At 43.2% G+C, this 23,974-nt stretch overlaps 1 protein-coding gene and 1 pseudogene across 2 annotated transcripts in view; both read left to right on the forward strand.

The window, feature by feature from the left end:
- CDKAL1 (CDK5 regulatory subunit associated protein 1 like 1) overlaps positions 1-23,974 on the forward strand; it is a 628,557-nt gene that overhangs the window by 79,454 nt on the left and 525,129 nt on the right. The window lies entirely within an intron of this gene.
- LOC123942318 lies at positions 9,946-10,613 on the forward strand (annotated as a pseudogene).

A 23,974-nucleotide genomic window follows, 5' to 3' on the forward strand; every position in this document is an offset into this window, starting at 1 on the left:
CTTGGTTCAAATGCACTCTGTGTATTTTAACCCTCTTAAGTGATTTGTAATATTTAGATCTATTTTCCCTGTGGGATTAAGTAGAAGGAAGGCACATAGAGTCAACAAATTGCTTCTGGGTAGAGCTCAGCACAAACAGATTTTGCTATAGTGAAGATTCTGAAATAGAAGAAAATGTGGACTGTTACGTTCAAAAAATTAAGCAGATTCTATAAAATTGTAATTGGTGGACTCTGTACCCCTTTGACCTATTTAAGCTTATTATTAGCCTTTTTTCCTGGTTTGGGCTTAAAACAATAGCCCTGTCTCTGAGACCTGCCTTAATTGTGTTCCCCTACCCCTAACCATTAAAGTCAGAATTAGGATCAGTGTTTTCTTTGCTGCGGTTATGCGTGGGATTGAGGGGGGTGGATTGAGTATACTTTTTTCCCATACCTCTTTTATTTTGTAATTATTTAACTTTTAAATTCACAGTTACTCCTCCCTTCGTCCTCTTCTTAGACTGACTGACCTAGAGGGCTGTCATTCAGAAACCCCCTTCCTGGATTCTTTCTCTCCCTCACCCCATGACTCTGTTATATGCCAGACCAAGATTTGTTGTCCCTTACATGTTGGTGTTAGGACAGAGCATTTCCTGTCTGTTTCATGTTGCAAGTAAGTTTTTTTGCTAGAAAGTCAGCTGGTTGGAAGTGGAGGTCTTGACTAAATCCTGATTACTTTCTGTTTTCCTGGCTTCTCCAGGGTGCTTAACATGTAGTAGCCATTTAAAAATACATGTTGAATGAGAGAAAGGACCTGAGGTCCTGAGAGGCTAAGTGAAATAATCCATGGGAAGGTACATTATAACACATAGTCTCAAGTTCATACTCGTTTTGAAAGTACCCTGAAAGGCTCTAGATATATTAGGTACAATAGTATTAGAAATATTAGTGTTCATGTGATAGTAAATCATTGTTCATATTTTAATAATCTATTATAAGGTAATGTAGTACCCTAATAATATATTAGGGATGCTTTTCTTATTTTTTTATTGTAGCTGGCACACATTATTATATTAGTTTCAGGTGTACAACATCGTGATTTCACTTCTCTGTACATTATGTGTTACTCGTCACAAGTGTAGCTCCCATCTGTCACCATATCATGCTGTTTCGTGTCACTGACACGTGGTATGCATCTGTGCTGGACCTTTTATTCCTGTGACTTACTTATTCCATAACTGAAAGCCTGAACCCTCCACTCCACTTCACCCATTTGCCCATCCCCTCACCTACCTCCCATCTGGCAACCATCAGCTTGTTCTCTGTATTTATGGGTTAGTTCCTGCTTTCTGTTTTTGCTTTGGATTCCACATATAAATGAAATCATATAGTATTTGTGTTTCTCTGACTTATTTCACTTAGCGTAATACCCTCTAGATGTACACACACACACACACACACACACCTCCCGCCTCTTTATCCATTCATCTGTGGATGGACACGGGCTGCTTCTGTAGCTTGGCTGTTGTAAATAGTGCTGCAGTAAACATAGGGATGCTTTTCATTGCACGAAACAGAACACCTCATCAGCAGTGGCTTAAACTCACTCATGAAACTTGTCTCATGAAAAAGAAGTTTGGAGGTCAGTACCTGCTGACATTGACTTAGGAGCTCAGCAGCTTCAAGGCCGTTCTGTAATTCTCTTGGCATTCTTTGTGGTCACAAGGTGGTTTCTCCTGCTGGAGACTTTGGCTTTCTGTTGGAGGCACCGTGGACGGGCGTGGACTGACAGCGGCATCTCTTCATTTTACCAGGAAACCAAAAGCTTTCCTAGAACATCTCTACATCACAGTGTTCCTGGAAGCCTTGCAGCACAGCTGACCTGCCCTGAAGTGTGGGAGGCCACCTGTTCCTCATGGCCACCCCCACCTGGAAGGAAGGCTGTGTAGATGGGATTTAGCTTGGCCAGCCTCCAGTAGAGATCTGGGAAGGGACGAAGGGTTTTGAACATGGGTGTTGGATTTGCTAACAGTATCGGCAAAATCTAACACTCTGGCTGGCCAAAATCCAGATATATCCTGTTTCTTATGACTGCATTTTACAGGGATACAGTCACCACCTTTCCAAGGGAGAGGATCCCTGTTCTTCTCCAGGACTGCATCTCCCTCTGAGTCTTAGTTGTCTGTCTGATGTACAGCAGTCTCCATCAGGTCCAGTTGTAGCTTGCTCTCTGGTGACCCTGCCAGCTAATAGTCTCTGCTCCCAGTACATCCAGCCAAGTGCCGTGGATAAAGGAACAAGGTGACTATGACGAGTCCTCCACTTAGAAAACGGGTGAAGTAGAAACTCCCCACTAGAAACTGGTCCTCAGACACACCATACAGTGGGGGGTGTGAATGTCGAAGACTTCCTGTTCTGGCATGGATTCAATTCCTAGTGAGCCTTTCTGCTGTCCCTGCTTATGTTCCCGGGAAGGGTCTCCCCAGGTCACAATGTGTTCACCACCATAGCTATAGTAAAAGTCTTTTTTGAAATCAGGTAGGCTGATTCCTTCCACTTGATTTGTCCTTTGGCTATTTTTTTTAGGGTGTTTCCCTTTACATGCAAGTTTTGGAATAAGTTTATCTACGTGTGCCAGAAACCTTCGTGGAATGTTGGTAGGAATTGTGTTAAAACTTATAGATCAGTTTGGGGAGAATCAACATCTTTACTGACTCCTTTAATCCAAGAGTCTCTCCGGCGATGGCCTCCTTTCATTTCTTTTGACAAAATTTTATAATTTTCAGCCTACAGATTGTTAGATTTATACCCAAGTGTTTCATTTTTGGGGGGCAATTGTAAGTGGTATTGCTTTTTTGAATTTGCTTTCCCTTGTTGGTTGTTAGTTATACAAATGTGGTTGATTTTTGTTTGTTGGTCTTGTCTTCTGCAACCTTGCAGAGTTCACTTACTTCTAGGAGATTTTTTTTTTGTTTTTTTTTTTTGCGGATAATGGGATTTTCTACATACATACTCATATTACCTGCAGAAAGAGTTTCATTTGTTTCTTTCTGATTGGTATGCATTTTGTCTCCTTTTTTTTTTTTTTTTTTTTTTTTTTTTGCTTTCCCATGCCATCTAGACCTTCCTGTAGGATGTTGAATGTGAGAGGTGCCATTAGGCATCTTTGCTTGGTCCCTGATCTTAGGGGGAAAGAATTCAGTCTTTCACCGTTAGGTATGATGTCAGCTGTAGGATTTTTGGTAGGTGCTTTTTTCGTGTTTGAGGAAAATACTTTTTTCCCTCGTTTATGAGTATTTTTACCCTGCATATGTGTTGAATGTCTTATGGATATTTAAAATTACTGTGAAAGAAACTGGGTTAACCTTTTTTAATTGGCAGTAAGGTAACATGTGGATAGTAAAATGTTCAAGTCTGAATGTTATCTAATACCTAACAGTAATAAAGGCACCAAAGAAATTAAATTACCTGACTCTGAACCAACTTTACTTATTTCTCTCTACATAGGGAAAAATTTATGAAAATCATTACATGTGAATGTTCTTTTCTTTTTTCCTCTTGGACCTTTAAAATAAATATACCTTTAATCTAAACATTAAAGAAACCCACGTTGTCAGTATCTTTATTGGTCCCGCCACTGACATTGTACCCATTGACCTGACACTTATTTTTCTATCAGGGAAAAAAAATACCTCCATGTGGATAGAGAGTCCTGTTCCTTATTTCATGGTACTTTCCATTCCCGTTGCAGTTTCTTCAGTGTCAGCTATATATTCTTGTATTGTTGAGCAGACTGCTTCTCCAACCTCCTTGTTTCAAAAATGAAACTTTTTAAAAAGATGTTTCGAGTGAAGTTGCAGGAGCAGTACTGAAGCTGTCTTTCTGAACCATTTTCTAGGTAGCTGTTTGCTCAGTGTCGCTCACCCCCACATGCTTTAGTGTCTGCAGCGTTTCTGCAAAGTTACTCTTCACAAAACCACAACGTTAAGCTAGACATCCTTGCCACCTCACCCACAGTCCATGGTCACGTTAGTCCCGTAGTGCCCTTCACAGCAAGGGCACCCACTTTGTAATGCTGTTTTCCACTGACTTGTCATGTCTCTCAAAGACTGTTTATTTATTTTTTTTTAAAGATTTTATTTATTTATTTGGCAGACAGAGATCACAAGTAGGCAGAGAGGCAGGCAGAGAGAGAGGAAAGGAAGCAGGCTCCCTGCCGAGCAGAGAGCCCGAAGCAGGGCTCGATCCCAGGACCCTGGAATCATGACCTGAGCTGAAGGCAGAGGCTTTAACCCACTGAGCCACCCAGGTATCCTTCAAAGACTCTTTAATCTGAAGCAGTTTTGGTCTCTTTCCTTGCCTTTTTATCTCTGACATGGTTGAGGGGTACAGGCCAGTAATTTGGATGATTGTCCCTTGATTTGTGTTGATCTGATGGCTCTCATGTGTAGGTTCAAGTTTTGCATCTTTGGCTGGAATTTCTTTGAGAGTGATGCTGGCTTCCTCTCCGTGCATCCTGTCGTATGGGACCTGACTTTGATTTATCCCATTATTGGTGATGGTAACTTTGATCAATTTGTTAACTCAGCTGCCTGCTGAGTTTTGACACTGTAAAGTTACTTTTGTCCCTTAGTATATATTTTGTGAGAAGGTTTTTGGGGAGTATGTCAATTTCCTATTCCTCATCAAACTTTGACCTCCCCGGAACTCCTGTACTCTTGCACCTTGCTGCGTTTTGACAGGGATGCCTGCTTGTGCCTTCCGGATTCTAGCACATTCTGCATATGTTCTCCTAAAACTGTATGGGGCCATCGTCCTGCACACACACACTACCTCCCTCATCCTGTGTGTGCTCTGACAACAGGCACCATCCCATGTGTGTGCCCACTTCCCCTCTCCTGGGTGTGACACCCCCTGCCAGGCTGCCCTTGCATGCACCTGCCCATCTCCTCGGGCTCTAGCCCTGGCAGCCCAGGCCGGGCTGTCCCCTTCAGCAATGCCCCTGTTGTTCTTCTCAGGCTCCCGGACCCTGGGCTGGGCTGCCTGCTGTGATGGGTGCGCTCACTCTGCTCGCCTGGGATGCCTCAGGTCAGACCGCTCTCCTTCATACCGTCCCCACCCTCTGTTTCTTGGGCACTGCTGCCCGTGCCCTTGTCCTCCTGCCCAGACGCCTTCCGCATTCTGCTTGTGCTCTGATGCCCTCCTCTCCGCGAGTGGGCTCCGATGTTCCTGCTCCCTCTGTCTCTCCCTGCCACCTAGCACGACCGCCTGCCTGCTCCAGCAACTGGAGGGAACTGGAGGGGAAGGGGGGCAGGGTGCGGGGAAGTCCAGCCTTCTCTTGGTTTTTATATTCATCATCAGCCCCCCGTTGTTTGCTTTCTCACCCCTTCTTTCTACTTCATAGCTCTTTTCATGAGGACGAGAGGTAAGTTGTAACATTCTAAATGTAAAATTTCTTTTCCTTAGAGAAAAATAGGTGAGTATAATGTATGAATAAATGTGCAAAGCCTAGTTGTTTTGGGCGTCATGAAAGAAATAATCCCTGTCCCTGGGAGCGAGGACAACCCACATGACAGTCCCTTCCTCAGACGGGAAATCACTAGTGCAGCGTCAGAGTGCTGCCCTGTAACTCGAGAGCCAGCCATCCATCCCGGCCCTGCCTCCTGCTTTCCCGCTTCTGCGGCCTTTTTGCAAGTCACTGCATTTTTCTTCTGTTTCCTCATCCATAAGATGGAGATTATAAATACTTACCTCATGGGGCTGTCGGGGAGCTTGGATGAGATAATGGATTTAAAAATGCTTTGCAAGTGGTAAAATGCTATGCAAATGTGGTTACTTAGCTCTAATTTATTGCATAGTCAAATTGAAATCTGTAGGAAATTAAGTCAAGCATTTTAATTGCACTTGTGACTTGTAGGCAAATTCCCTCTGATTCATAAGGCGGAGGAGAGGTCAGCCTAGTGTTGTTTTGGACTGCCGAGCTAGGGCCATTGTTCTGTCACCATGACTCAATCAGACAAACACTCTTCTGAAGTCCTGCCTACTCACGGTGTCTATGGGACATAGTTCCATCTTCTGGATGATTTTTACCCTTGCCGTACAGTAGTCCGCCTCACCCCATTGCCTGCTCTTTGTCATCCTTGGTGACATCAGTATCACTGGCCTTAGATGAGTTCTCTCATGCGTACACAACTGCTCGTGGCCCAGTCGCTTGGCGTGTCTCACTGGCTAGTCCTTGTGGAGTGGACACGGCTCAGGCCGAAGCTGCACTCTCCTCCCCTGACCTGCTTTTCCGTAGCGCTTCTCCTTGTGTTACTGATGTCACTCTTCCTATCAGTTCTCCGGTTCAGAAACCTGTAATTGCTCCCTCTGTCATCTCCTGTACCCGGGCAGCTGCGAGTTCTTTTATTTTTACAAAACTCTCTTTGCTAATCGAGTCCTTGTTTTCCCATAATTAACAGTGTACCTTTGGCCCTTATTACTTAATCCCCGAACTATTGAAACAGCCTTCTTCAAGGCCAACGTTGGAACCTTAGCTTGCCAGGTCTAAGCTTGGGCTGCTGCTGAATAATTGGATGAAGAAGACTTTTGGGGTCTGAGCCAGCTCGCCGAGGAGCCAGCCCTTCCGGATAAGCTAGTCAGGTGCTGTAGAACATGTCTCTAGAGCCCCATGTGACCCTCCAGATGGCAGAGATGAGGCTTGCGAAGTGCTGTCTTGTCAGGCCCAGACTTGTGTGAAAGCCTCTAGAATCTAGGAAGACCTGTTCTCTAGAATAGGAGTTCCATTATTTAAATGTAGCTGCTGTTAGCATTTTGGTATGTTTCCTTCCGATCTATTTTAATGCATAGGTTTTTTGTTTGTTTGTTTTCTTCTACTTTTTTCTGTAATTATCACTATACACATAAATTGTGTAATATTTGTTCGATGAAAAAAGCATTTGCCATGATATTTTTATAAGTGTAATTTTGTTATTGCTATACAGTGTTCGATAGATTGAAAGATTGCTGTGGTCTTTGCTCCTTTTAGAACAAGATGTTCTCCTGGGACAAATACTGGATTCTCTATCAGAGCTTGACACCAGCTTCTACTGAAAGTGTTAACTTTGTTTTTTTTTTTTTTAAGAATTTATTTATTTATTTGACACAGAGAGAGAGATCATAACTAGGCAGAGCAGCAGGCAGAGAGAGAGGAGGAAGCAGGCTCCCCGCTGAGCAGAGAGCCCAACTGGGGGGGGGGGGCTCAATCCCAAGACCCCGAGACCATGACTGAACTGAAGGCAGAGGCTTAACCCACTGAGCCACCTGGGCGCCCCTAGTGTTAACTTTTTGACTGCGGACAGGAACTAGTCTGTCTCTGGCTTGGTCTTGATGCTTATTCATTTACATGGCTTTTGTGTCTTTGATCTTTGCTTGTTTGTCCATTCTTCCTTTCATTTTTTGTTTTTTTCCTTCATTTATTCCTTCCTTTGTTACTCTGTTCGTTCATTTGTTCTTTCTTTCCTTTCTCCCATCCATCCATCCATCCACCCATCCACAGTGAGGACACACTCTCTTCTCACTTCTGAGGTTGGCTCTGGGGGTTTAGAATGAATAGTCCATTAAAGGTCACGTACTGGGAGACATCTTGGAATATTTGCTTCGGTGTGCTGTAAGCTCGTCGCGGGCACAGATGTAGCAGTGCCTTCCTCTTTCTGAAGACGGTAGGGAAGGCCTCTTGGGGTGGGTGGCGTGTAACCAAGCTGTGAAGCGTTGGGTAGGAGCTTGCTAGGGGCAGAGCGGTGGAGGAAACTTTAAGGCAGAGGGCCCAGAAATGGAGAGCAATGAGGATGTGGCTCATGGTTGTCTCTAGTGGGTTTTTTGTCTTCATATTTCCTTTTTTATTTTTTAAACAACCGTATTAGTTTAAGAATTCCCATATTATGCGCCATTTAAAGTGTACAATTCAGTAGCTTTTAGGCTGCTCACAGACTGGTGCATCTGTCACCACATTCAATGTAAAACCTATTCATCACCCCATCCGGAAATTCCACGTCTTTCGGCTGTCCCCCTCAGTCTGCCTAGCCTTCCAGCCCCAGGCAGCCACCAACCCACTTTGTCACTCTAGATCTGCCGCTTTGGATCTTTTATTTAAGTGGACTCCTATGACTTGTGCGCCTTTGTGCCCGACCTCTCTTAGTTAGCATATTGTTGTCAAGGTCTGTCCCTGTTGTAACCTGCGTGAGTGCTTCCTGTCTTTTCATCGTCTGCTGATGCTCCCTTGTGTGGATATACCGCATTGTATTTATCCATCAGTTAAGGATCATCTGGGCATTTTCCACTTTTTTGGCCATTAAGAATAATGCTTTGTGTGTGTTGAGTTTGAGAAGTTCTTTATAGATCAACACACACAAAACAGATAATCATGTCAAAGAATGGGCAGAAGACATGAACAGACACTTCTCCAATGAAGACATACAAATGGCTATCAGACACATGAAAAAATGTTCATCATCACTAGCCATCAGGGAGATTCAAGTTAAAAACCACATTGAGATACCACCTGACACCAGTTAGAATGGCCAGAATTAGCAAGACAGGAACCAACGTGTGTTGGAGAGGATGTGGAGAAAGGGGAACCCTCCTATGCTGTTGGTGGGAATGCAAGTTGGTGCAGCCACTTTGGAGAACAGTGTGGAGATTCCTTAAGAAATTAAAAATAGAGCTTCCCTATGACCCTGCAATTGCACTACTGGGTGTTTACCCCGAAGATACAGATGTAGTGAAAAGAAGGACCTTCTGTACCCCAATGTTCATAGCAGCAATGGCCATGGTCGCCAAACTGTGGAAAGAACCAAGATGCCCTTCAACGGACGAATGGATAAGGAAGATGTGGTCCATATACACTATGGAGTATTATGCCTCCATCAGAAAGGATGAATACCCAACTTTTGTAGCAACATGGACGGGACTGGAAGAGATTATGCCGAGTGAAATAAATCAAGCAGAGAGAGTCAATTATCATATGGTTTCACTTATTTGTGGAGCATAAGAAATAACATGGAGGACATGGGGAGATGGAGAGGAGAAGGGAGTTGGGGGAAATTGGAGGGGGAGATGAACCATGAGAGACTGTGGACTCTGAAAAACAATCTGAGGGTTTTAAAGGGGCGGGGGGTGGGAGGTTGGGTGAGCCTGGTAGTGGGTATTATGGGGGGCACACACTGCATGGAACACTGGGTGTGGTGCATAAACAATGAATTCTGTTACACTGAAAATAAATTAAAAAAATAAAAAATTAAAAATAATGCTGCAGTGAACATCGATACACAAGTTTCTGTATGATCATGTTTTTGTTTCTTTAGGGTGTATACTCAAGAGAGATGTGGCTGGATCATAGATTAACTGTGTGAACAGCTTATATGTTAATGTATTATATAAGTTATATATTATATAAATATATACTAAATATGCTATTTTTTATTTTAATCAACAGCATATGATGGTTACAGTTTCTCTACATCCTTGCCAACACCTGATATTATCTTTTTAATTTAAATTTGTTTTTATTACAACCATCCTAGTAGATGTGAAGTGGTATCCCACTGTGATTTTGATTTGCATTTCTGTCCTAATAATGTTGACCATCTTTTCATGGGGTTATTGGTTACTTGTTTATCTTGGGAGACATATCTATATCTTGTGCCCAGTTTTAGTTGGATTGTTTGTCCTTTTATCATTGAATTGTAATATCTTTTACATTGTCTCTAGTTTTGTGAAGCAAAATTGAGGCTAGGATACATTATTTTTGACTTTATAACTCAGAAATGAACCAATTAATCAAAATAAATTTTGAATTACCTAAAATAAATGAAACAAATCTGAAAAGTAGATTTGGAGTTAGGGGATATTAACTTTAAAAGGTGGTAACATTAGGCAGTTGCAGTCGTGCTCTCTGAGTTCCTGCCTACCTCCCCGCGCCGCGGGGATGGCCTCCCAGAACCGCCACCCAACTGCCGCCAGCGTCGCCGCCGGCGGCAAAGGAGCCGAGCCCAGCGGGGGCGCCGCCCGTGGCCCCGTGGGCAAGAGGCTAAGCAGGAGCTGATGACCCTCATGATGTCCGGCAACAAAGGAATTTCTGCCTTTCCTGAATCGGACAACCTTTTCAAGTGGGTGGGGACCATCCATGGAGCAGCTGGCACAGTGTATGAAGACCTGCGGTATAAGCTCTCCCTGGAGTTCCCCAGTGGCTACCCCTGCAACGCGCCCGCGGTGAAATTCCTCACACCCTGCTACCACCCCAGCGTGGACACCCAGGGGAACATCTGCCTGGACATCCTGAAGGACAAGTGGTCAGCCCTGTATGATGTCAGGACCATCCTGCTGTCCATCCAGAGCCTGCTAGGAGAACCAAACATTGATTGTCCTTTGAACACACACGCTGCCGAGCTCTGGAAAAACCCCACAGCCTTTAAGAAGTATTTGCAAGAAACCTACTCAAAGCAGGTCTCCAGCCAAGATCCCTGACTGTCCAGCCTCTCTCCTTGTGTTGTCTTTTTATTTTCTCCTTAGACAGTCTGTCTTTTTCTTCATTTCTATCTAGGACTGTGTATCTTAAGCTGTGGTGTCATTTTTGTTTTGTTTCTGTTTTTTTTTTTTTTTTATTTTTTTTTAAAAGATTTTATTTATCCACTTGACAGAGAGAGATCACAAGTAGGCAGAGAGAGTGAGAGGGAAGCAGGCTCCCTGCCGAGCAGAGAGCCCGATGCGGGACTCGATCCCAGGACCCTGAGATCATGACCTGAGCCGAAGGCAGCGGCTTAACCCACTGAGCCACCCAGGCGCCCTTGTTTCTGTTTTTAAATTAAGTCTCTGGTTGAGCCCTTGTGATGAATACATTAAATAAATACATTTTTTTAAAAAAAGGTGGTAACATTAATAAACACCACAAATCAAATTCTTGTTTAATTATTTTATCTGTTTAACATAATTCTTCCTGTGTATAAGAGTGTCAAATACCTAAATACTTTTCACCTCAGGAAGTCATTTTCTGCGACAAATGAGTAAGATTTCAAATAGTTTCTTCTTTCCCAAATAGTTCTGTTCTTTTCTTTAATTAAAAAAAAAAAAAGATTTATTTGAGAGAGAACACATGCGCACATGTGTGTGTATGAGCAGGGGGAGGGGGAAGGGCAGAGGCAGAGGGAGAAGCAGACTCCATGCTGAGCGTGATTGGGTGAGGGGCTCCACGGCAAGGCCGCAGAATCAGGACCTGAGCTAAAGGCAGACGCTTAACCGACTGAACCACCCAGGCAAGTCCCCCGTGGATGACACCAGCAGCCCAGCCCCCAGCCAGAACTGCAGCGTGGCCCTGTGGTGGTTGCAACATGCAAACCGCAGCGGCCCAGCTTTTTTTCTTAAAAGTACTTTAGAAAAAGGAAAATTTGTGTTGTTTTTTTTTTAAGATTTTATTTATTTATTTATTTATTTATTTATTTGACAGAGAGAGATCACAAGTAGGCAGAGAGGCAGGCAGAGTGAGAGAGAGGGAAGCAGGCTCCCTGCTGAGCAGAGAGCCCGATGTGGGGCTCGATCCCAGGACCCTGAGATCATGACCTGAGCCGAAGGCAGTGGCTTAATCCACTGAGCCACCCAGGTGTCCCAGAAAATTTGTGTTTTTAATTTATATTTTATATTTTTGCTCATCTTGAGAGGGGTCAGCCATTTTAATGACCTCAAATGATCCCACCAGCCTTAGGGCCTTCTCTGGACTGCTTCTGACTTGTGCTGTGACCGTGTTCATTATAATCTCAAAGGAGAGAAAAAGAACAACAGATCTTACCGGGAGCATTCTCTAGCTCTCTGTGTGCTTACTTCGCTGTACTCTAAGTAGTTGGTTTTACGAGATGTTAGAAAGGCCAAAGATAAAAAGTTTTTTTTTTTTCTTTCCTTTTTTTTTTTTGTTTATGCATTGCTGTTTTATTTTTTCATTTGTTTAAGTGTGAAACATGGTTGGTCAACAGTAAACTGGAATTGTATTTTGCTGAGTTCTTTAAAAAAGGAGATACAATTGCATTTTTTAGCAACTCTGTTTCTTTGTATGTAGTGAATTATGAATAGTGACTTTTTCCCCCCCTTACCAAGATAGGAATTCAACTCACTGTCAGTAGAATGTATCTAATTAACCCAATTTTCAGTTATCTGCATGTAGAGATTACTCAAACCTGTTAAAAAGCTCTAGCTTTCCTTTGGCTCCTTGATAGTTTTTTTTTGTTGTTGTTTTTTTAAGATTTTGTTTATTTATTTGGAGAGAGAGAGAGCGCACGTGTGTGTGCATGAATGGGGGTAGGTACAGAGGGAGAGGGGGAAGCAGGCTTCCCGCCGAGCAGGGAGCCGGATGCGGGACTCAGTCCCAGGACCCCAGGATCATGACCTGAGCGGAAGGCAGATGCCGAACCAATTGAGCCACCCCGATATTCAGTTCTTTGATGGTTCTGTGTTGCCTCACCACAACTGGAGGGAGGCAGGACACGTGCAGTGGCCTGGGGGAGACATCTCGGCTCATACAGAGGTGGTGGCAGGGAGGGAAATGGACGCATTCCCATTATTCTGGAGGTAAAGCCCTTTGGCTGCAGTTGGATGTGCTGCAGGGGAGGGTGATGGCAAAGGAATGGTTAAAGATGATCTCAGGTCTCTGGTTTCAGCATTTGGGTAGATGTGCTGATCATGGAGATGGGAAGCCTGGAAGAGGTCACGTCATTTCCTTGCTGGCTCTCAGACACACGCCCCTGACTTTTCTCTCTCCTGTTCTTTACTGCTTGGAACTGCCTTTCTCAGTCTTCTCCACCGTTTGGGTTTTGTGGGTAGGACTGGCCAGTGAGAGGCGCTGATGGAAGATTGCAGGATAGGAATGGGGTAGAAGGCAGGTAATTTTCCTCCCCCTTTCTTTTGTTCCAGGTCATGTCCCAGGACACAGCAGTTTCATTACTTTGGCTTCCGCTCCTATCAGACAGCCCCTCCCTCTGGAAGCCGAGCTCGGGCTGGGCAGCTCCTGCCCGTGTTCTAGCCCCTGCCTATGATGGTGGCTTCTGGGCTCTTAGAATTCCACCTCTTCTGCTGGGTCCCTCCAGCCTTTGGGCTGCTGGTGCTTTCCCGCTGTTACTCATCTCAGGGTTGCTTCACCATTCCCTTTTGGTGTCTTGGCTTTTCCATCACCTGGGTAACCACATTTCTGTAGTTTCCTAAAATGTCTAGAGTGGTTTCCTAACTAGAATCTGATGAGTGAATGAATACAGGAGTGAAATTTGAGAGTCCAGTTTCGGAAATGATTTCTGTCAAGTTTAATATTTCTTTGATGCGTTCCAGTGGAGATGTTAGGGTGAGTGTTGAGTAGTGAGCTCAGTTGGTTGTCTGATCGGGAAGTACAAATGTGGGTGTTGTCTCTCAGTGTCATAGCAGTGTTCTAGACCATTGGAACGGTTGGGATCATCAGTGCGCAGGTGAGAAGAGAACCAAAATCTAGGTCCTCAGGAGCTCTATTTCGTGGAGGGCAGAGGGGGATGGATAAAATAGAGGGACTGGGCCGGGGGGCAGGGCGTGGTAAGAGGAAGACCGGAGAGTTGTGCTATTGACACCAGCTGGAAAGGGTGTTGCATGGCCTTGTGTGGCGGCTGTATCTGGCATTGGTATCTGTTCCCTTGGTGAAAGCGGTTTCCAAGAAAGAGTGAGCGTTTGAGGGTCTTCACCTAAATGAGGCAGTGGGGAGGGAATGGGAGGTGACAGAAAGTGGGCGCAAAGAGACTGTTCTTTCAAGATGTTTGACTCTAGGGTCATAGAGAAATGGGAAGATAGCAGGAAGATTAAGACAAGTTACAGTTTTTACAATTGCTTTTTTTGAAAATGCTTACTTTTTGGATAGGTTAAAAAATTAAAAATTATACAATGAATGAAGTCTTCCTCTGACCTTATCTCCCATAAGTAAATACTGTTCCCTCCTCCTCTTCGCAGGCATTGCTATTTATTTCTGATGCACATCCAGACACTTTTCATGCAGATGAATGCAAAGGCAGTGATGTGTTCTGGATTCCCTTTTTTGACCCCAGTGATAGCCTACTGTATGTATTTTGTCGCATCTTGTTCTTCGGGCAGGGGTCCTGGTGACCTCTCTGTATTAGGATTTAGATGTTATTCATTCTGTTTCTTCTTTTTGGGCGGCTTTATAGCATTCTCTGTTCCGAATGTACCGAAAGGTCTTCCACCATTCACCTCGTACTATCAAAAATAATGCTGAAGTGAATGACCTTGAATGACTTTGTTCATGTGCAGGCATGTTTGTAACCGGGCTGACTCCTTAGAAGTAGGACTTCTTGGTCAGAGGATACACAGTCACCATTTCAGGAGGTGCGGCCACATTGTGGGCATGGGCGCCATGGTCGTTGCCTGCTTCCTCCCAGCTTCGCCAGCACAGGTTAACACGCTTTTGGGATTTTGACACTCGAGTGAGTGAAATTTGGTATAGTTGTGTTGTTTTTTTCTCCCTTAGCGCTTTTAACTTTTACTTATTTTAAGAATGGGATTGATCATCTCTTCTTGTATACTCAAGAGCCACATGTGTTTCTGTTCTACGTGAACTCTGAAGTTCATATTCTCCGCCCAATTTTTTTTTTTTTTTGCCCTGTTCGATTTTGGTCTTATTAATTTTTGACTTTTACTCATTAGGCCTGAGGGCCTAAAAGCTCCCATGTGGCAGGAATGGCAGCCTGCAGGATGGGCACGATGGGCAGGAGTTTGGGGAGACGGGTAGTGACCGGATCATGAAGTGCCCTTACATGTCCATTGCTTCATATATTGGCTCTTACTTTATAAACCTATTTAGCATGTAGACATAGATATCCTGTTAGGGATGCCTTAGGTGGAGTGACTTCTGAGCTAATTATGTGTCAGGATCAACAGAGCAATTTAATTTGGAATGAGGATGGGGAATATTAGCAGTGTTCTTTTCTACATAGTAAGTAAAAGGTCTGTCTTGCACTCGGATTTTGATTACGGCCAGCCCTACTTAGCTATGTAATTAGTTTTCAGTAGTTATTGGTAGAGTTTTGCCACTATGTCATTTACTTGTCATTTAAAGGGAAAACAAATGTTCTTTTCCCTTCATGCAGTAAACAGAGTTCAAGCTGACCCTTGGCTTCATCTTATTTCTGTGAAACACTCAGCAGGACTGTTCTAAAAGAACAGACTTACTATACAAGTCATCTCCAGGAGTAAGTGCTTCCCCATAGGAGCGCCTGTGTTGTGCTCCACCCAGAAACACACCGAGCAGTCCCCAGCACTCCACGCTGTCAGGCCTTGCCTGTTTCCAGCTGGGGACTGGAGATAGTCGGTCTCTTTCTTTCAATTCTCCTCTCCCTTCTCCCTTCTTCTCCCCTCCTCATTCCTCCTTTTCCTTCCCCGTTTTATTCTTCCCTTCCTCCTACCGCTCCAACCCTAGCTGGCTAAAGGCAGGATATCTCATGGAAATATTTTTTAAAGCTTTTATTTTATTTTATTTTATTTTTTTTTGAGAGAGAAAATGAGCGCATGAACCTGGCAGGGGTGGGGGGAAGGAAGGACAGAGGAGAAGGAGCCCAATGTGGGGCTTGATCCCAAAGTCCTGGGATCATGACCGGAGCCAAAGGCAGATGCTTCACGGACTGAGCCACCCAGGGTCTCCCCTCATGGATCATTTTAATTGCTTCTGTAAAACAGATTTTGCAGACACGGTTACTGCATTCTTTGCATTACACAGTTGCTATGGAGAACAACGAATGGGATGAAGAGGAAAAAAATTAATCATTCTACAGAAATTTATTTTGCCTTTTATTGCTTTTAAGAAATTATTTTTAAATGTGCACCTTAACAGTGCTTTTAAATTCTCTTACTAAAGCATACTGTATTCTCTGAGTTTGTAGTAGGCATCCAGTGATTTGTATCACAAAAATACAACTCTCTGGGCATGATTAAGCATAATGGACATTTAAACTGTTTCGACTTGTCTTCCAGACTTCTGTGGTAGAGACTCCCCCAAAATGCTTGCGGGGTTTAAAACAATCAACATTCCCCCCCCCTTCATTTTGTTCTTGGTGAATTTTTTTTTTTTTTTTCGCATAAGCTTGCTTAACTGCCTTACTTAAATCCACAAATAGGCTCCTCACCCCGTTTCCTGCTGCCCCTCTAGGTGACTGTGCAGTGGAACAGTTGTGTAAGATAAACCTTGTGCTCTGAGTAGTGTTGACGTGAACCAAGGCCATCTCCTCTGTAATGTGGCCATTATGCGTAAGCCTGCAGGGAGATGGGGAGATCGGTTGTTGTGAGAGTCAGCTTGTGCTTTGGAGTAACAATCCTGTGCTCATCATTAATTCTCTCTTTATTTGCATGTCTCCCACGGATTATAGGAGGCCGAGAACTGACATGTTCAAGATCTTGGAAATTTTGGAAATAGCCAAATGGTTCCTTTTGAAGCCTGATTATTAGCTGTCTTAGAAATATCATGAGGAAAAAAAAAAAAAAAAAAGAAATATCATGAGGCGACCCAAGGCCATGTAATACTTCTTTATTTTGTTTTTAGATATTGTCTGTATTATTTTTGATCAAGAGGCAAAGAGCCACTAATGGGGCATTCTAATTTTCTTAAGTTTATAGTCTCTGGAGTCAGTTTGTCTGGATTTCTAATCCTGGGCCCCCCCACCCCTTGCTGTGTGATTTTAGGCAAGTTACTTTTCCTTTCCAAGTCTCAGATTCCCTGTCTACAATTAGAGTAAAAATGAACCTACCTCAAATTGGGAAGATTAAGGGGAAAAAAGTGAGTATGATCTGCTTGGCTCATTGTTGGATGCATGATACGTACTCGATAATGCTAGCTATTATCATTACTGCTAATCAGATTTTTATTACTTTAGATTTAAAAGCAATTTTTCTTGTGTATATAAAGAAATAGTTTGGAAAGTAATGCATTTTGATTAAAACAAATAATAGTTTGTTTTTCTCTCCTCACACTCAGTGTAGGTGGTATGCCAATGACCATCATTTTCTTGGTTCAGTGAGTACAAAAGCTTTTAGCAGTGGGGAAAGAAGTCCCCCAGAAAATGTTTATCAGGTCACTGTTTTCATGATGGATCTCAGCAGGGAAATAGCTTTTTATATTCTCACCTTAAAATGAAAGAACACTATTGATTCTAAGCTCTCTGGAAAAGGAAACTTAAAAAAAAATTAAAAGCTTTGATCAAAAGCAATACATACTTTAAGAAAGTCAAGCCGTGCAGATGGATATAAATGAAATATTCATGTGCCCCTCCTCAGGATTACACTTTATACAGTTATAAAAGGAATGCCCATGCAAGTTTGAAGACAGAAGAGAGAAAGAATATGAAAGGAGTACATAAACAACTCGCCCTTCATCTGGCTCCCAAGGGCAAACACCTCAGTGTCTTGTATATGCTTCCAGAAGTTTTCTTTCCTTAGAATGGAATTTCCCTTCGTAAAAAACAAATAACAAGATCTGCTGTCTGTACCTTGCTTTCTTTTACCCGATGATTTAACAATGATTATTATAAATCAGCATTTAGTGGCGTATCTTGCTTTTTAGACAGCTCAGTAGTATTTTAGCAGTAGTCTCATAATTTATTGAAACATTTTCCATATAATGGATATGTAGGCTTTCTGGAGTTTTTGCTTTGTCAGTAACGTTCACTGAGGTTTTAAAAATTGGTTATTGGTCTCGGTATATGTGTGTATATTTGTATGTGTACACATATGTGTGTGTGTAAATACGCATGTGTGTGGTACCAGTAGCTCTACAAGCAGGTCTTAGAGAAATTCTGATGCACATTTAACTTTTTGAGAGCTTTTCCCACATTGGCATTCCAGAGAGTTTCCTGAGTGTAGACAGCAGCAAAGTTGCCAGTTTCTCTGTTCCTTTACTAACACTAAATAATATCATACCTTCAAGTATTTTCCAATGCGATAGGAGAATATAAGGTTTTTATTTCATTTTGCATTTAAAAAGTTGAGTGAGATCAATGTGTATCATTTTAAATTCCTAACAGATCAAAGATCTACATGTAAAACCATATGTGTATTAGGAGAAAACATTGGCAAACTCCTAAGGAATCTGGGAATTGAGGAAACTTGCTAATTATGACTCAAAATCCAGAAGCAGTAAGAGAAGACGTTGATGAATCTGATATCCTGGAAATAAGAATATACAAAGATAGTCTACTAAAAAAAGTAAAATGACATACTGGAAAAAATAATGTAATCTATTATAGACAAAGAATATTTCCTCTGTGTGTGTGTGTGTTTGTATTTATTAGTAATAAAACTTGAGATAAAAATGACTGTTTGACCCGAGGGAAAAAGAAGGGCAAAAGACATGAACAAATGGAAAACATTAACGAAAATTGCAAATAACCCTGAAATACATGAAACGATGTTCAACTTCTTCATAATAAGAGACATGTGTATTAAAACCTCCCTGGATGCAGTTTCTTGGCGGATTGGCCTAAGTACAGAGGTTTGATAGCACAGTCCATGGGCATTCTCGTGCACAGCTCACAGAAGTGCAAGGTGGCACACGCTTTTGGAGAGGAATTTGAAAGGGTAATGGCATGACATATGAGTTTATCCTATGACAACAATCCCACCTTTTGGGACTTGATTCCAAAGGTAATCTGGGAACAATACAAGATGGTATTTGCACCGTAGTCTTCATTACAGCACTCTCTGTCATAGTGGAAGCCTGAAAATAGCCCGGTCTTGGTGCCCAGATTCCATCTGGCTGGTCCGAAGTTTGTTCCTTTCCAGACCAGCCCTGGTGTCGCAGCTGTGACGCTGGCAATATTTGACCGACGGGCAGATGACTTTCATCTGCATATCGGGTTACTTGTGCTGGAGGCCACATCCCAGAAAGGTAGACATCTTTCTTGGATCCTCTTCAAGCCTCCAAGCTGGGAGTCTGCTGACTGCGCCTCCCTTCGCTGGTTCATTGTAGCCCCTCTCTCGTAACCGCTTCTTCCATAACTGCTTCTCTTCCAGTGCACTGGAGAACCTGACACGAGTGCTCCGATTAAAGCCAACCTTAAGGCTTGACCTTCTCTTTGCACATAGTTAATCTGCTAACCAAGTCTTCCACCAGTGGTAGTATGGTTGGCCATTTATTTAATTTTGGGTGATGGGGTCGTGGGAAGGCAGGTCTTGCGGCATTTCTTGGTTGTTCTAGATGGCCGCCACGCTAAACCAGCTTCTTTCTCTTTCAGACGCCTTTCACTCCTACCCTAGTAATTTTAATATTTGAGGTTGGCATGTAGCTTAAAGTTGGTAAGAACGTGACTGCCGTTTTCCACGCCTCTTGAAGAGCTGTTACTAAGTCGATAGTGTTTCTGATCGGTGTTGGCTTCTGAAAACCCGGAAAATGTGTTTGTAAGGGGGCAAAGCAATAAAGAGTCTGCATTCTTTATTGGCAAACAGCCATATACAGTTCCTCCTCTCTCCCCTTTTGTGGTGTTTGTTTTCTGTGTTACTTAGTAAAGCAGGGCCTTTGAGTGATTGTGGGTTGGTACAGAGATGCAGATATCCTTCTCGAACTTTCAACATTTAACATAATTGTTCCTTTTTCAAATACTTTTTTCTCTGGATTTCTGTAACACCATGTTTTCTGTTTTGTTTTTTTTTTAAAATCCTCTTAATGTGCTGCTCCTTTCCAATACCCCTTTCCCTTCTTTGCAAGATCTTTCTGTCTTCCACTGCTTTCTCTGTACTCTTTTTTTCCTCCTGTAATTCCTTGTTAGGTGAGCTCATCCATTTCCATAAATTCAGGTATTTTCTGTAGGGTTTTGATTCTCACATTTGTTTATGCAGCCTGAAAGACTCCCCTGAGCTTCTGTTTCTTTTATACCAAGCCAATCAGTATTTCTAGTTGGATATTTAATAGGTATCTCAGACAGAGGGTACCCCCTTCCCCCAAGAGCCCTGTCGATTCTCTTGGCCCCAAATCTGTTTCTTTCTAAACTTTACTCATTTCAGTACACGGCGTCACAAACAACTGAGGCTCAGGCCCAGATTCCTTCCATGTGCTTAGGAATCCTACTTGATGCCTCCTTGCACCGTTCCTACCTTATCCGTCGGTGAATTCTCTTGATTCTGCCTCCGAAATAGGCCCCCATTTGCCTTCTTGCTTTTGCCATCGCTGTGATCCCAGTGCATGTTCTTTCACATATTCCTACTTACACCCATGCGTCGGCTTCCAACTGATTTTCTTGCCTTTACTTTTTCCCCATTTGTCTTCACTTTTGCCCCATCTGTAGTCTTCATGGCACTTCCAGAATGGGCTTTCCAAAGTAGCAATTAGGTGTTTGAAACCCAATGGTGACTTCCTGTAATTTTTACAATACAATGTGAAGTTCTTAACTTGCCAAATACTCTGGTTGCGGCCTGCCTTTCCCACCTTTTCGTCCTCACTTTCTCTGTGTCCAGTCCAGCTACACTGGTCCCTCTGGTCCTAGAACACGAGAAGTTCGCTCTTATTTCATGGCCTTTATACTTGCAGGATTTTCTTCTTGAAATGCTCTTTCTTCTGGTTTTTGCATGTTCTTTGCATGGTGTTTCATTACTTGAGTCTCAATCTTCTGACCTAATTATTCTTTGTCTCATCATTTTAATAGCATTGACCAGTACCTGAAATTACTTGTTTTTCTGTTTTTTTGTTTTCATCAGACTTCCTCCTCAAGACCTAAACTCCTTGAGGGTATAGACTCTTCTCATAGCCATCTCCCCTGTGCCTGGAGGAGAGAGGAGTGCCTGGCGTATAGTAAATCCTCATTGTGTTATGGTGGTTTACTGACTGATTTTTGCTTGTAAATAGTGTGTTTTGACAATAATAAGTTAAGATATACTAACAGAAAACTGTATTTGGAAATAATTGGTTAAGAAACTCTTGTGTTCATTGGAACGGACGTTCTCTTTTGAGGGGTGGTCAAAAAGTTGGGTAATTTTGTAGGCATTTTGGTATATTCATTGGATTCCTGTTGATGGCAGTTAGATCACAAGCATAGTATTGAGTTTGTTTTGAAAGTCTGTACATTCCAACATTGACAGCATTTCAGACAAAGTAGAATAATTTGCCTTACTTTCAGCTGGAGTTCTCCTTGAGAGGGCTTTGTTGTGGTATGTATTGTATTGTAAGCGTTATCTGTACTGTGAGAGGTGGCTGGGTTGAGTAGAAGAATGTGCCAGGATACAAAGCTGGCATCTGGCACAGATAGTTCTGTCTTTAGGTTTTTGCTGTTTTTTGTTTTTAAATATTAATTTAAAAAATATTTATTTTAGAGAAAGAGAGAGAGAGAGAGCACATACACAGGGAGCATATGCAGGGAGAGGAGCAGAGGGGGAGAGAGCATCTCAAGCAGGCTCCATGCCGAGCTCAGGAATCTCAAGGAGACTCTGAGCTGAGTGTGGAGCCTAACGTGGGGCTCGATCTCACGACCCTGAGATCACAACCCGAGCTAAACCAGGAGTTGGACACTTAACTGACTGACCCATCCAGGTGCCCCTATTTGTTTGTTTTAAGTAACTGCCTAGTCTTTATTTATTTAATTTTTATCCTGTTTTTGGTCAGTCATTCACGACCCTTTCTTATCTGTGCCACACGCTGCTCATAGTTTAGCGTCGTCTTTCACAATTCAGTGTTCACTCAGTGCATGTTTAACGGATACCTATCAGGTGCCGGGGCCATATGTAGTGAGTGCTGGGCGTATAGCTGTGAGCAAGATAAAGTTTCAGCCCTAAGTATTTGTTAAATAAACTGGCGACTTTCTTGAAGCTTATTCCTGAAGACGAGCATTGCCTGCAGAGCTTTAACAGATGGTGGAAGTGCCGTACGCTTGCGGTCCCACGTTAGCTCTCACCCTTCTCTCTTGAACCTATGTGTGCTCGTTCAGTGTCCCAGGATGTCTGAGTGCTTGTTCTTGCCCCTCACTGTGCTAGGCCCTGTACATTCAGAGGGCAGCAGATAAAAATGTTGTCTTCAGCATCTCTTAAATAGTCTGGAAAAATGAGTTATTGTAGTACAGAGTGTACCGTGCTAGCAGTCTATGCCCAGGCTGCCGTGGGAGTGCAGAGAAGAGGTAGCTGCAGACCTCAGGCTCCAGCTGAAGGATGAGGAGGAGTGAGCCAGGTAGGTAGGAAACAGAGATACTCTAGCGGGATAGAGTAGTGTAGGCCTTAGGAATTTCGGGTGGTTTGGTGTGGCTGGACAGATGAATCTAGGGAGAAGTTAATATTGATGTGGGGGAGGTGGTTGGATCTGGAAAGTCCTCAAACACCACTGGAAATCATCAGAAGATTGAGATTAGAGGTGCCACGAGGTGGGGGGGGGTGATTGGAAGGGAACTAGGGGAGGGATGTAAGTACCCATCATTTCTGAGTCTGAGCAGGGAAGTGACGTGGCCAGATTTCTCAAGGAAAGGATCACTCTGGCTGTTGGGAGGGCAAATAGACTGTGAGGTGTGGCTGGAGGATAGAAATGGGAGGAGTGAGACAGGGTAGGAGGGGTAAATAGTAATAAGCACCTTCTGTTGCCTTTAGTCGATTCAAGAATTTTTTGTTCTTGTCTTTATAAAAATATTTCACGGTTTTTATAATCAAATGTTTGGAAAAAAATTTTTGCCAGTTCACCAGAAGTTTTGATGTGCTCGCCCTCCGTTTGGCATCATGCTGTCACTTGGGGTTCCCTTCGCAGGTGGAGAATGTGTGCGCAGACATCCATTTGTCCTCCTGGTTCTTCATGTCTCTGACCTTAGCTTATGCTCCTACATCGGCATACATGGAAGGTGCTGCGGTTTTCACTTTTGGTTTTCCTTTCATTGTGGTCATCCCGTTTTAATGAGTGTGTCCCGCTAGGGATCAAGGTAGTGGGAATAGCAGTGAACACATGAGGCGTTTACAAAGGCCTTTCATAAACTGGATGGGTTGGGGTTATTGGTTGCTTTGCCGGTGAGTTTATCACAGTATGGCGGCCCCTCTCCCTTACCTGTGGTTTCAGTTGCTTACGGTCAACCACAGTCCAGAAGCAAGTGACCTCCCCCCCCCCCCCCGCCGCCCCCTTGCCGTATTGCTAGAAGGTCAAGTAGCGGCCTGCTGCTGCATCCCAGTGCAGGTGTTCACGTCCCTTCATCTCCTCACATGGACGTCTTATCCTCTCATCACGCAGGCATTTACCATCTCCCAGCAGCACAAGAAGAGGGGTGAGCAGAGTGCAATAAGGTATTTTTACAGAGAGGGAGAGAGAGAGACCTGTTCACATAAGTTTTTTTTACAGTATGTGGTTATAATTGTTCTATTTTATTATTACTGTTATTTTCTTACTGTGCCGAATTTATAGATGAAACTTTATCACAGATCTGCATGAGCAGGAAAACTATAGCATCTTTAGGGTTCACTGTTACCTGTGGTTTCTGACATCCCCTGGGGAGTCTTGGAATGTGTCCCTGTGGATGCGGCGGGGGCTGGGGGGGAACCACATACAGAAAAATATTTGATCAAATTGATGAGAGGAATGAAAGTCTCACTTTGAGGTAAATCATGAACTTTTTCAGGGAAGACAAAGTATATTTTTAATAACTTCTTAGGCTGCAGAATATTCGGTATATGAAAATATCTGTGCCTGAAACATACTGACACAGTCTAAAAGGGGGCAATGAATTTGCGTACTCAGAAGGAAGGTGAGGCCGGTTCCACTTCAGTTTTTGGAAGTTTTAAAATACTCTCAAGTATCAGGGCTCCTGGGTGGTTCAGTGGGTTAAAGCCTGTACCTTCGGCTCAGGTCATGATCTCGGGGTCCTGGGATCGAGCCCCCCGTTGGGCTCTCTGTTCAGTGGGGAGTCTGCTTCCCTTCCTCTCCCTGCCTCTCTGCCTACTTGTGAGCTATGTCTGTCAAATAAATAAATAAAATCTTTAAAAATAAAATAAAAATACTCTCAAGTATT

The sequence above is a fragment of the Meles meles genome, chromosome 5 (assembly GCF_922984935.1).
Source record: "Meles meles chromosome 5, mMelMel3.1 paternal haplotype, whole genome shotgun sequence".
In the NCBI taxonomy this organism is placed as follows: Eukaryota; Metazoa; Chordata; class Mammalia; order Carnivora; family Mustelidae; genus Meles; species Meles meles.